Source organism: Seriola dumerili, unplaced genomic scaffold (genome assembly GCF_002260705.1).
Source record: "Seriola dumerili isolate Sdu_G_001 unplaced genomic scaffold, Sdu_1.0 BDQW01000807.1, whole genome shotgun sequence".
Lineage (NCBI taxonomy): Eukaryota > Metazoa > Chordata > Actinopteri > Carangiformes > Carangidae > Seriola > Seriola dumerili.
The window spans coordinates 1,251,639-1,264,132 of NW_019175062.1; the positions used below are offsets into that span (position 1 = coordinate 1,251,639).

At 41.2% G+C, this 12,494-nt stretch overlaps 1 protein-coding gene across 1 annotated transcript in view; it reads right to left on the bottom strand.

The window, feature by feature from the left end:
- The window catches only part of LOC111237065 (RNA binding protein fox-1 homolog 3-like), a 530,950-nt gene that overhangs the window by 409,309 nt on the left and 109,147 nt on the right, over positions 1-12,494 (bottom strand). The window contains exon 2 of the mRNA XM_022766019.1: positions 5,732-5,789. The gene's annotated coding sequence lies outside the window, so the exon portion shown is untranslated. The remainder of the gene's footprint in view (positions 1-5,731; positions 5,790-12,494) is intronic.

Consider the following 12,494-nt stretch of genomic DNA (forward strand, 5'->3'; position numbering starts at 1 on the left):
TGGTATATAATATGACAGATTATTTCAGATGGAACAGTTGGATTATTCCTGTTCTGGTATTGATTACAAATAACACCCCACTTTGAAGGAGGTCTGCCTGCCTTTGTGTGTGTGTGTGTGTGTGTGTGCGTGTGTGAGTGTGTGTTTTCACCACACCTCCTCTGCCATTTAACCAAACCAGCTAAGAACTGTTGCATGCTGGAGTTTTTCACTATGTTGCATCAGGCCTCTTACTGACTCTCTCTCTAACACACACACGCACACACACACACACACACACACACACACACACACAGCCCCCACATGCCCTGCACACAACTCGGATGACTTCTCGTCTGGGTGTTTTATCGCTTTTTGTCTTAACCTGCTTCTGATTGATTGTCTCTGTCTCTCAGGTTATCTGTCTGTCTTCCTGTCTGTCTGTATGTCTGTCTGTCAGCCTGTCTGTGTTGCTTTATGCCTCATGCTGCAACCATTGCACACTCTGTTGTTGAGTTACACTTTATCCGTCAGCAAATCAGAAACACAAGTACAAATAATCAAAGTCTTTCTGTCTTTGAACTCTTTTTCATCACAATACGGTTCTCTAAATGTCTTTTCTGGCTGAATGCCTGTAATACTCTGACAGCGGCACCCCCAACCACCACCACCACCACCACCACCACCCACCCCCACACCCCGCAGCCCCCGCTGTGCCTTAAACTCATGTCATCTGAGCCAAAAAAAAAAAGGAGCATCGCTACCTAATGTATGCAGTATATATTCACTGCCACGCTCTGATGGGCACTTGCCGTGGGAGCGTTTACTCGTACGATAGCTGCTGTAAAATAATACAGCCTCAGCCTCACAGAAACAAAACACATACACACACGCACACACACACACACACACACACACACACACACACACACACAAACGCTGGCATGAATTCCATTAGTGTGATTTACAGTTGATGTTTAGTGGTACAGAGCTGGAGGGAAGCCTTTTACTTTCTCATTTGGAGCAGCGAGCAGGCCTCCTCTGTCTGTGGATAGATAGGAAGATGGATAGTGCGGTAGGCCAGGAACACCAAAGAACATCCTCCAAATACACAAACAGCGAGGGACAATCAGTGACAGCAAACAAACACACACACACACACACACACACACACAGACACACACACACCGGAACAGAAACAGAGAAAGATGGGTAGAGAGACAAATATAGAGAGAAAGCAAGAAACCGACAGAGAGTCAGGGGGAGTGTTCTCTGTGGACTCAGCTGTGTGGTGGCTGCTCTCCGGCTGCCTGGAAGATTCATTAGGCACATTTAACACTTTCTGATTTTATTTCTACTCCTCTATGGCAAGATTTCTTTTTGATGAAGGACAATGACATGCAAGTCCCCGAGTTGCTGATATACAGCGTAAGCCAAGGAAACCATAATCACCTCCCACATTAGTCTTTAAACCACCTGAAGTTTGTGCAATGGCTCAAACTCTCAGAAGCATTTTGTGGTGCAGCAGTAGCAGAGACGTGAAGAGGCAGCCAGCCTCCTCTCTGCTTATCACTGACGGCTTTCTGACATAGTAAAGTGTCTGCAGGAAGATAGCAGATACAGTCTGATTTTCCATGACTATGACAGCTGGAGAGGCTTCTCATATATCCCACACACACTGCAGCACTGCGCTCTCATAGGTCATTATGAACTCTATCTACTAGAAAACATCACATATATATTGAAATATCCCAGTGCATTCCACAATCTCTGTGTTTGAAGGACGTCAGCGTCTCTTTTGCACCTGTAGTTCGGGTCATTTGGTCCAGACGAAGAGGAAAATTGTTTCCCTTTTTAGTTCTGGTCCATTTCGTTTTTGCAGTGACGTGTTACAAAGAGCTGGACTGATAAGTAGAGTTGTTCCAATTCTGACACTAGTATCAGAAATGCCTCTGATACTGTATAAAATACTATAGCAGGAAGTGGCAAGTACCCTGGCCTACAAGAGTGTGTCTGTTATAACCGCCTAGTCTTTATGGCACTGAGTCACATGATGCTACTCAGCCAGTCACTGTGACTTGAGTCAATGAGTGAGATAAACACAGGGGAGATAAGAGATAGAAATAAGTGAGATAGCCTCAGCATATTACGACAGCTCGTAGTAGTAGTATATAACAGCTTTAAATTCTTTTCCCAAATGTTGTCAAGTATGAAAAGAACACCGAACAAAAATATCAATACAACACTTTTTTGAATACAACACGTTTTTGCTTCAATTTTTCATGAGTTGAAATTAAAGATCTAAGACTTTTTCTAACCACACTAAAGACTTATTTCTCTTAGAGCTTCACATACATGTGTTTAAATCTGTGTTAGTGAGCACTTCTCCTTTTTCAAGATCATCCGTCCACCTCACAGGTGTGTCATATCAAGATGCTGATTACACAGCATGATTACTGCACAGGTGTGCCTTGGGCTGGTCACAATAAAAGGCTGTGACTTCAGATGTAGTTGTTTTCTTTTTTTATATATATATAATATATCAAATATATAATATAGAGATTAGATAGAGATAGATTTAGATAAGATATCAGTTAATGTATAGAAAACCAATACAATAACCAAACTGCATGACATTCATTAGACCCATGTCCTTTATATCAGAGGTTGTTCACAGTGACTGGACAAATTGTGTCTAACTCTTATGTGTGCATCTGAGAGTGAGATGCCTAGAAGGTACAAATAATGTTAAAAGAATGAGTAACAGACACCTACAGTACATATCTGCCCCCCCCCCCCTATTCTTCTTTGACACACACACAGACATACACACACACATGCACCAGCTCAGCCCCCAGCCCCCAGCCCACACCACCAACACCTCAAATTAATAGGGTTTGGTTCATTTGAGTGTTGTGACCTACGGCTATATTCAATACAACCGTACAGGTTTCATTCTCACTAATGAAGGGAAGGCTGTTCATTTCAAGGTGAGTCAAATAATAAAAAAAAAAAATATTAAAAAACATGTTGGGTGTTGAAAAATAAATTACTCAGAGAGCTATTAAATTGTCAAGGCCAGAGGCATTCTTACAGGATTTCTTTTGGTGTTGCTGCTGTGCCACCAAAAACACTTTACAGGGGGAGAGTTTATTATTATTATCTGAATGTTATTGCTTGACCTAAAGTGAAACTTTATATTGAAAAGAGGAGTTAAAAGCAAACACTTTTAATTGTTCTTAACCAAAGTAAACTTGGGAGAAACGTGGGCCGCTGTGGGTGGAGCCGAGCCGAGGAAGCATTTTAACTGACCATCATCCTAATCTTCCCTGCAGTGGCTGATGCAGTTCAGACCACAGAGCGCAAGTGGGATCTCATCTAATGTCCCATTAGCCGAGTCACTGTCCTGTTATGAAGAGGATTTCCTTCCTCTTAAACAAAAATATTCTGACTCTTCAGCCTTTATTCAAAACTCCGTCTGCTTTGTCACACGCGTAAAAAAAACGTCTCAGTTGCGCTGACTCAGCGTTCCACTGAAGCACACAAGATCACCATCATAGCGGCTGGGTGTGAGATAATCCCCATTCTTATGGAATCAGTTTCTCCGAGACTGGATGGCTTTTTCTAATTATAAGTTCAGCCGATTGTTAATTCTAGACCTGTCTGTATCTTTCACCAATGTATAAATGAAGAAGTCATTTGTAGTCGGACTCCTGACATAACGCCATGACCAAAATGTCCAAAGTCTGTCTGCAGCTCTCTATTACCTGGAAATAATAGAGAGGAGCAGACAATTTTGAATTCTGGTTGTGAGTAACTGCCACCGACACGTTGGAGTTACACCCCCAGCTCCATTCTGATTCCACTGCAGTCTCTTGCTGGTATCACTAACCCTTTGCTCACCATTATGCTCTAGCTATGGTGTACCATTAGGTGCAGATTATGGTGGGGTAACCCTAACCCCATATTTAGTACTGGAAATCTGAATATTTCATATATATACATATGTGTGTGTGTGTGTGTGTGTGTGTGTGTGTTCTGGGCCTGGTCCACAAGTTATGTTATAGTAATATTGTCTCATTCTTTAACTGACTGTAATAACCATCTTTACACAGGCTACACTATTCTGTACTGCTTTGCTGACTGGTACTTAATTCAAGCAATATTGTTAAGTTCATGCTTTTTTTCTAGAGCACCAGATATTGATTTTACACCTATCCACACTAAGTGGCAGCGATATGAGTACAAATATCTCATCACCAAACTGTGGCCAAAGCTCTGTGACAGAGCACTACCCTCCTTTAAAGGAAAAAAAGTAGTGATCGTATCATTGCAGGCAGAAATCAGTGCCCACAGTCAACCCTGCCTCCTAAAAATGACAACAACAGCAAATACACTTTATACCAAATGTAGTGGCGAGTGGATCACATTTTCTACTAACATAACGAGGATACTTTGTTGAGTTACGTATTTGCAATTTGCAAGTTGCAAAAATGTTGAGACATATTTAATGATCTGACAGTATCTGCCTGTAGTGACTCCAGCATTATTAAACTGCTCTGCTCTCGGTTCAGGTCAGGGAAAGATCCTGGTCTGGTTTAATACAGAAAAAGTTTAGAGTGACTTCAGAACCAACGTGTCCTAAACAAAAACCACCATCTTTCCTGAACCTTACCCAAAGTGCTTTTGTTGCTAAACCAAAGATGGGACTCTGGATGTGAACCTGGTCTCTGGTGTGACCGCTGTGCGATGTGTACGCCCACCATCTCCCAAAACGTCCTGCTGCTGTTAATAACAGTAGTGTTTAATTCATTACAAAATGTGTTGCCTCTTAACAAAATTCAGCCGGTGGTCACGTTTCCTACAAAACATATTTGCTGTTGCAGTTTAGTTTCTAGGAGACAGGGTTGCCATAGGTCACTCGGACATGGATAGTATCCAAAAGGAAGTGGGCAGCTACAGTGGTGAATTACATTCAGAACTGGCGGTTTCCATGTGGTTAGGTTTAGGCTACGTAAGCACTTCAATTGAGATTAGGGAAGGACTCATATCACCTTTGACCCTTACGGTGTTTAGTGCTTTGAGTTCTCTCAACTAAGCATCAGACCCCTTGATATATGCTTTAGTTGTTACAAGTGGATTTTTAAAAACAGACTGTGAATGTTTTGCCAGTTGGCAGATATACATTCATTAAAAACGTTTCCTTGTTTTGTTAATAAAAATAGAAATATGTTTCTTTCTGAACATATTCACTATTGGACATTAGTATTCAAAGGAAGAAAGCTCTGTAGCTTTTCAGAGTGGGAACCCCCTGCAGGCCTCAGACACACTGCAGTTATAAACCTTAGATCCGGAGGGAAATCTGTTGGATTGCAGGAAGTGGATTCTGTTTGTGAAGCAGAAATGGATCCAACGATTTCAAACAGCAGCAGATGGTAGAAGCAGAGCTCCAAAATGTTCCAACATGTAAAGCCACCTTCTGAGTAAACATGAACAAAAGCTCTCTGTTGACACTGAGTTATTTACCACTAAGTGGTATTCATTTACATCAGTTATCCCACTATAAAAGCACAATTCATTTCATAACAGCAGTGTAATGTGAGAGTTGCAACAGACACCTGGTATCGTTAGAGCAAAGCAACATGGAGGATCATGGTTCAGCTCTCACTCCATCCCTGTGATTTAAATCCAGGCTGAGAGAAGTTGTGGAAGTAGAAGAGAAAACAAACAACAGTAAATGTTGCCTACTTACGTTAGGATGTCGGCGAGGTGGATGAGGCGCCTGGATGTGTCCTCAGTTATATGCGACACTGTGGACAAACACAAAGACACAAATTTAAAGGTAGTTCAACACCAAGACAATAGGAAAAAAAAAAAAGTGTTTTCTTGGTCTGTGAGATTGACTGTGTGCTTTGTGGACACTTGTATTTGCTATAGAGATTGTGTACATTTACTGCGTGTTTGTCTGCATTGTGTGCACTGTATATAAGCTATTGTGTATTCCTGTATACATAACAATGTTCTGACGACTCCTTGTTTGAACGGCAGAAGCATTATCCTTTTCTCCTCCTACTTCTACTCCCCTCCAACCCACGCTCCCCTGCCCCAGTAGAAGATCTCCTGTTAGCAGACAGACGTTTGGCCTTTATTATTTTATAATTACCCAGTAAGTCTGTGGTTCCCAGCATGGGGATAAAGTCTCAGTCTTTCTCTTCTTCCCTTCCCCCATCTCACCCTTTATTTCTTTGATGGCAGGACGGTGAGAGATTCTCCTACATGTATGTGTGAGGACTGTAGAGAGAGAGAGAAATGAGTGTGTACTGGCTAGAAGTGGAAATTAAAAATCACCGCTCAGTAAAATATTCAGTTCAGCACCTCCTTAATTTTTCTTTTCTTTTTTTCTTTTTTCTTTTTTACATCAATGTTCAAATGCACAGTACAGTAGGTCAGTATGCTGTGACATCACAGCTTTGCCTCTGACTGTCTTCAGTTCAATCCTGGATTCAGTTTTTATAGTCATTAGCACAATAAACACATATCTGCAACATCATTTGGATTGTTTATGATTTTTGCCTCTTTCATTGAGCTTTTAATCTGAAAATACGCCAAAAGCTAAGTCAATGTCAGTGACACTGATAATGACTGTGGTGGCTTTGAAGATTTGCAGTTTGAGGTCTGTTCATTTATAAACAAAACACAAACAACATTAAAGATCCCATATTGTATAAAGTGAGATTTCCATATCTTTTTTGATTATAGATCAGTTCTAGGTTCTATATTCATACTGTGAAAGTATCAAAACCTCAGTCCACAGAGAAATGCACACAGCCTGTATTCAGAAACTGAGCCTTAGAACCAGCCGTCAGGACTTCTGGACCTTAGTGATGTCACAACAAAGCAGTCCCAGGCCCACCATCCAATCTTGCAGGATTTGGTTTCTCTGAGTGTTTACCTGAAATCTGTTTTTTGTTATTTTTTATTGGATCACTCAGAAAACAGTCAGCCAATTGGAAGAGAGATTCATAGCTTCCTCTTTTCTGATCGGCTCACTGACCTGTTGTTACTAGAGCTCCAGAGAGAAGCCTGAGAGAGGAGATGTAGAACTACATTGAGACCGTTTTCATACTTATACTACTACTAACCACAAATATATCTTCTTATGGATCAACATTTTAAATAAAACACAGGAGAAGAAGAAAATATGGAGCTTTAACATTTGAGAACTTTGGCTTCTTTAGGGAAATGGTTCATACAGACCTGCGGATAGTAAAATCTGATGCAAAGTGTGGCTTTCTCGAAGAGATTCAAACAGAGAGAGAACAGCCACACATACAGCAACACGATGCTTCGACATTAACAAGCAGCTGCAGCAGAAAAGCAGGCTAAACCATGTCATATTTTCTGCACTTCACAGTTCACACTCTCGTCTGCCTCCTGTGATGATGATTACACACTGTGTGATCACAGCTGATTGAGTCCGCTTGGTTCTGCTCAGGTATTAGACCCATGGCCAGAAAACGGGACCTCACCTGACCCAGTCAGACTTGGGGCCTGGGTCAGAACGTGGTTTCTAGAAACTGAATGGACCCATCCCAGATAGTGAAATGAAACTTCTGGCCCAACCTATGCCTGGGTCCTCGGCTTGAGTCTGGCCCATACACTTCTACATCTGGCCAAATTCCAGCTGTTATCCTGACAGAAGACAGAATATTTTCTCTGTGTGTGCCAAAATTAGACCAGATGTGGAAGTATCATTTGACAATCATGATGTATATGGGACAGATTTGGGCCATGGAACTGGGTGTATTCTGGGCCAGAAGAAAACAAGCATGTGGCCCAAGTATGGGCCGGATTTATTTTACTATCTGGGCTGAAGATCATTAATTTGCTCTTAGGACTTTGTCATGCTGGCCTGAGCACATCAGTTGATTATGAGTAATTGCCATGGCTTGCTTTCAGCCTGGGTTTTTTTAATTGAGAGTTTTTAGATCCATAACAAATGAAGAGATGAAATGGGTAAACATCAGTACCATACAAAAATATGATTAAACACAACCTCAAACAACACAAACACTCGACTTGTCAGTCAAACTGAAACACTGTCAGATCCTCATAACATTTGTGTGCAGCTCTCATGGCTGCTACACTTGAAACTGTAGTTGCGTCTATACATAGATGGATCAGTGTGGAACCAGCCAGCAGGCCAGACAGATGGCGTTTCATGGCAAAACAATTTCCACTAAACAGATACAGACAGCCACCCCGACGGCTGGCAGCCGCTCGCTCTCTCCCCTGCTCTTCCTTTAACCTGGGCAATTAAAACGTTTCTCCCTCAATAACAGGGGAGAGGAGAGGAAAATACTGTAGATGCAACTCTCTCTGGTTAAACATATCATGCCAAACTGCGTTTCCATGGTAACTGTGGACCACAGAGGCAGTAAAGAGAAAAAAAAGGAAGTTAGCTCAGGAAAAACACACACGATGCTGCGGGGACAGACCTCTGGGACTGTCCTTATTTCCACTCTGACCACTGTTGCCTTCCAAAGTTTGTCTGCATATGTGTGTGTTTTCACTGGTGAGATGTGTGTGTGGTGGGTGGGTGTGTGTATGTGTGTGTGTGTCCCTCAGGCATTACATTCACAGAGGTCAATGACCTAAGGAGAATCAGAAACAACAAACAAACATGCAGAACAGCAAACAGACTACGACACAAACCTCCAGATTCCATCACATGGAACAAACTACCATGGGCCTTTGTCTATGTGTACATATATATATAGGCTATATCATATCATATGAGCATGTGTTGGTATTCCATACAGCTACATAAACAGCAGGTCCCTATGGAATAGGCACAGGCTGCTCTTTATTTGTCATTGACAGAGAGCAGCACAGTAAACAGACTGATGCTCAGGCTGATTCAGTGGAGACTGCATCAGTGTAAACATCTCCACAGGCTCATGCTGGGCTCATTGTGCAGGCAGCGCTGCATATTTTATTTGCCTTGGTCTTTGTTGTTAATTAAGCTTTTGATTGGTGCTTCTAATTGGTATTGTCCGTCTTTCAGATCTCCTCTGTTTTCTGCCTCCTATCTTCCTATCTTTCCTGTCTCGTCTCTGTTTTAAATCTGATCTCGTTTGGTTTTATCTACAAATCCAGTCGGACTCATCACTTTTTATACACCTTATCCAAATGGCAGCAACAGGTAACTTCCTGGAAAAAAACTAAACTTGAGTTCTCAAACTCTGGAAAACAACATTACCAAACTGTTATACACCTCTTTTATGAAATGTTTTATTCTTGTTTTATTAAGTCTATTCAAATGTTTTAATTTCTGTGTTGGTTTGGGTCACTTACTCTGAAAGACACAAACAGGTTGGAAGGTATAATGCTGTAAAATCAGACTAATCTTAAGGAGCCCTTGGTATTGTGCAGAGCCAGAGCCATAAAAAAGGCCCAGTCAGTCCTGGCTGACTGTAGTCACCCCCCCCCCGCTCAGTGAGTAGAAGTTCCTCCCATCTGGTCGCAGATAAATAATGTCTAAATCCAGGACCAATAGACTCAAAAAAGTCAATTGTCGCTGCTACCACTGGTTTTTGAACAGTTCTTATGTAACTCCTTGTCTCTTGTGTAAATTTTTTGAGCGTAGGTTGATGTGTATGTGATTACTGTATTTATTTACAGCTGACTGTGCAACAAATTGCCCCGTGGGGATAATGAAGATTACCTTGAACCTTGAATCTCGAATGTTTAGCGATACAGAAGGCAACAAAAATGGATGCAAAATAAAATTTGAAAAATTTAAATGAACAAATATATAAGGCGCTTGTCTGGACAGTATGGGAGACAGTATGACTTTTATATTGAAAGGGCCATACCGATAGTGTTACTGTACCCCCCCAAAATTATTGACCAATCCTAAGCAGCCCTCCCCAAGTTATAGGCTGTCAGACAAACAGTAGTTACTGCAACAGAAAACATGTCCTCTAGTGTTACCTATAGATGTAGGTGTTGTTAGTAATGATGCTGATGCAGATGGCCCCGCCCACCCTGAGTCCGGTTCTGCTCGAGGTTTCTGCCTCTTAAAAGGAAGTCTTTCCTTGCCACTGTCGCCTAGTGCTGCTCTTGGTGGGAATTGTTGGGTCTCTGAATAATATTATAAAGAGAAGGTCTGGACCTGCTCTATTTGGAAAGTGCCTTGAGATAACTTCTGTTGTGAATTGGCGCTATACAAATAAAAATAGACTTGACTTGACATTTCAAGCTATGATGAGCTATGATGTCTTCCACACAGCTGATAAAGTCTGCTTAACTTGATTTGTTTTAGACTTCGGAAATGAAATGAGAACAACAGTTATATATTGTATTGCTCTGGCATGTCTTTGGACCACCTACACATTGTCCTTGTAGACTGTAGCCTACAGTGTAAATGTAGGCACTGAGCAGCTGAACCACTACAGTGGAAAGATGGCAGAGTTTGTATTTAGCTTTGATTGGTTAACTGAAGGAGGTGTCTAGGATCAGTCATTTGCTAGAATCTGGGATCACAAAAATATTGCTACAACAAATGCTGTGTCTGCACAGGAGGCGTAGAGTGAGCAGCACGTTAGCAGAGCAGCAGCAGCCTTCACAGGATGCATTCAAACACTGTGGGTCACCCACGTTTTGTCAATACACAATCACTGCAGTTAGGTAAAATGCAAGCTGTTACACAGCCTGTGTCGACAGCTCAATTGTTTAAAATGGAAGCAAATCTGTTCGTGCACATGCACTAACACGTAACACCCTCCCATTCAGAGGGGCGTGACTCTGTTCTCTGCTCAGGATGTAATTTTTCCACTATGCTTTTACATAGAAAATAACAGTTTGTTGTTATATTATTGTTTAAAATCTTTAAAAGGTGATATGTCAATGTAGTGCTCACAACTTGTTTCTGTTGCTCCCAAGTGGCCATGAAAATTAGGGCTCTACCTAAACATGATTGTGGTCTTCATCACCACGAAACTAAGAAATCATCATACAGTCAGATTAAGCTTATTTTCCCTTAAGATGCCAACAGTATCAGTTATACTGAGTCTGCAGTCAGCTCCACTAGTCAGATGTAATGATCCGTCAGCCTCATTGGGAACCAATGCAGTAACCACCGAGTACCCACATCCCCTACATATGGATACTATATAACAAAGATGGCACGTTACAAGCAATGCCAATGGTGTGAAATGGTATAAACTTCCTGTCTCCATCGGCATGTTATGATCGCTTGTTCATAACAAAACAACACAACATTAGGTACTATATGAATTTGTGCCTGCCTCATCATCATCATCATTTATCTGCTGGCTCATATCTGATCACCCCAGTATAAGATCATATGAGTCTAATAATATTCAAATTTTTCCCTCCAAAAACAGTTAAATAATAATAACAGTAGTAGTATTATGAAGCAAAGAAACACAAGTTTTATTTGAGATTTAATTCATGGCTTCACATATCTCTAAACTTGTGTTTATGCAGTTGCAAGACGATGTCTGCAGTGCTGCCGCAGTGAAACCAGAACCAGAACCGACAGAGAGGGGAGAGATCTATGTTGCAATGTCTCGATTCCATGAGAGTTTGTTCCTGAGACAGAGACAGATGTCAAGCAAAGTCAATTTTCTCCTGATCTGCCTGAAAAATTTTAGTGTCAGAATGTCCGGAAGATCTGTGGCTTGTGAAAAATGGGTCAAACATTTATTTTAGAGACTATGGGGCGAAAGAATTATGATCTGTGATCACATTCACTTGTCTTGTTGGAGTGAATGGACTCAGACCTGCTGCTGGTCTCCTAAAGGGGGAGGGAGGTGGATAAACCCATGTGAGTGCACTGTCTCCTTTCTCAACTGTCTCTGGTTTGAACTTTTATTCGTGACCACATTCATATCTTTACAATGATATACCACAACTGTTGTTTGTGTGATATTTGTTTGATCAGACAGTGTATATTAGTTGATATTATAGCAACAGAACTGGTTGTTGAAGAAATCAAAATTTCATGATGCAAGAACTTGAGTTTTTAATGTCACTAATGAGCTGCTTCACGCTGACTTTATGGAGTCATCAGGCGGGAAGATGAACTGTCGTCAGTTATCAATGCAAGAAATTTCCTAATCTGTTTACTTTGTGACAGTGAGGAAATTGTATACAAATCTCATGTCTGTGCAGTACAGGAGAGTCAGGGCATGGTTAGCCTAGCTTAGCATTAAAACAGGAAGCAGGTTTCTGCTGGTGCCATGGAAACTGAAAAAGAATTCTCCTACCTAAACCTTTAAAGCAAAACTTTACACCTTGTTTGTTTAAATCATGCACAGACAGATGTTAAGATGACATCAATGCTAAAAGAAGAAGAATAAGGTATCACAGTAAAGTGCGTTTGAAAAATCTCTTCATCAGCCTTTTTTTCTTTTGCAACAGGCCAACAATATCAGTCAAAACATCACAAACTTTTCCTGGAATATTTTGTCTTTATATAGAATTTC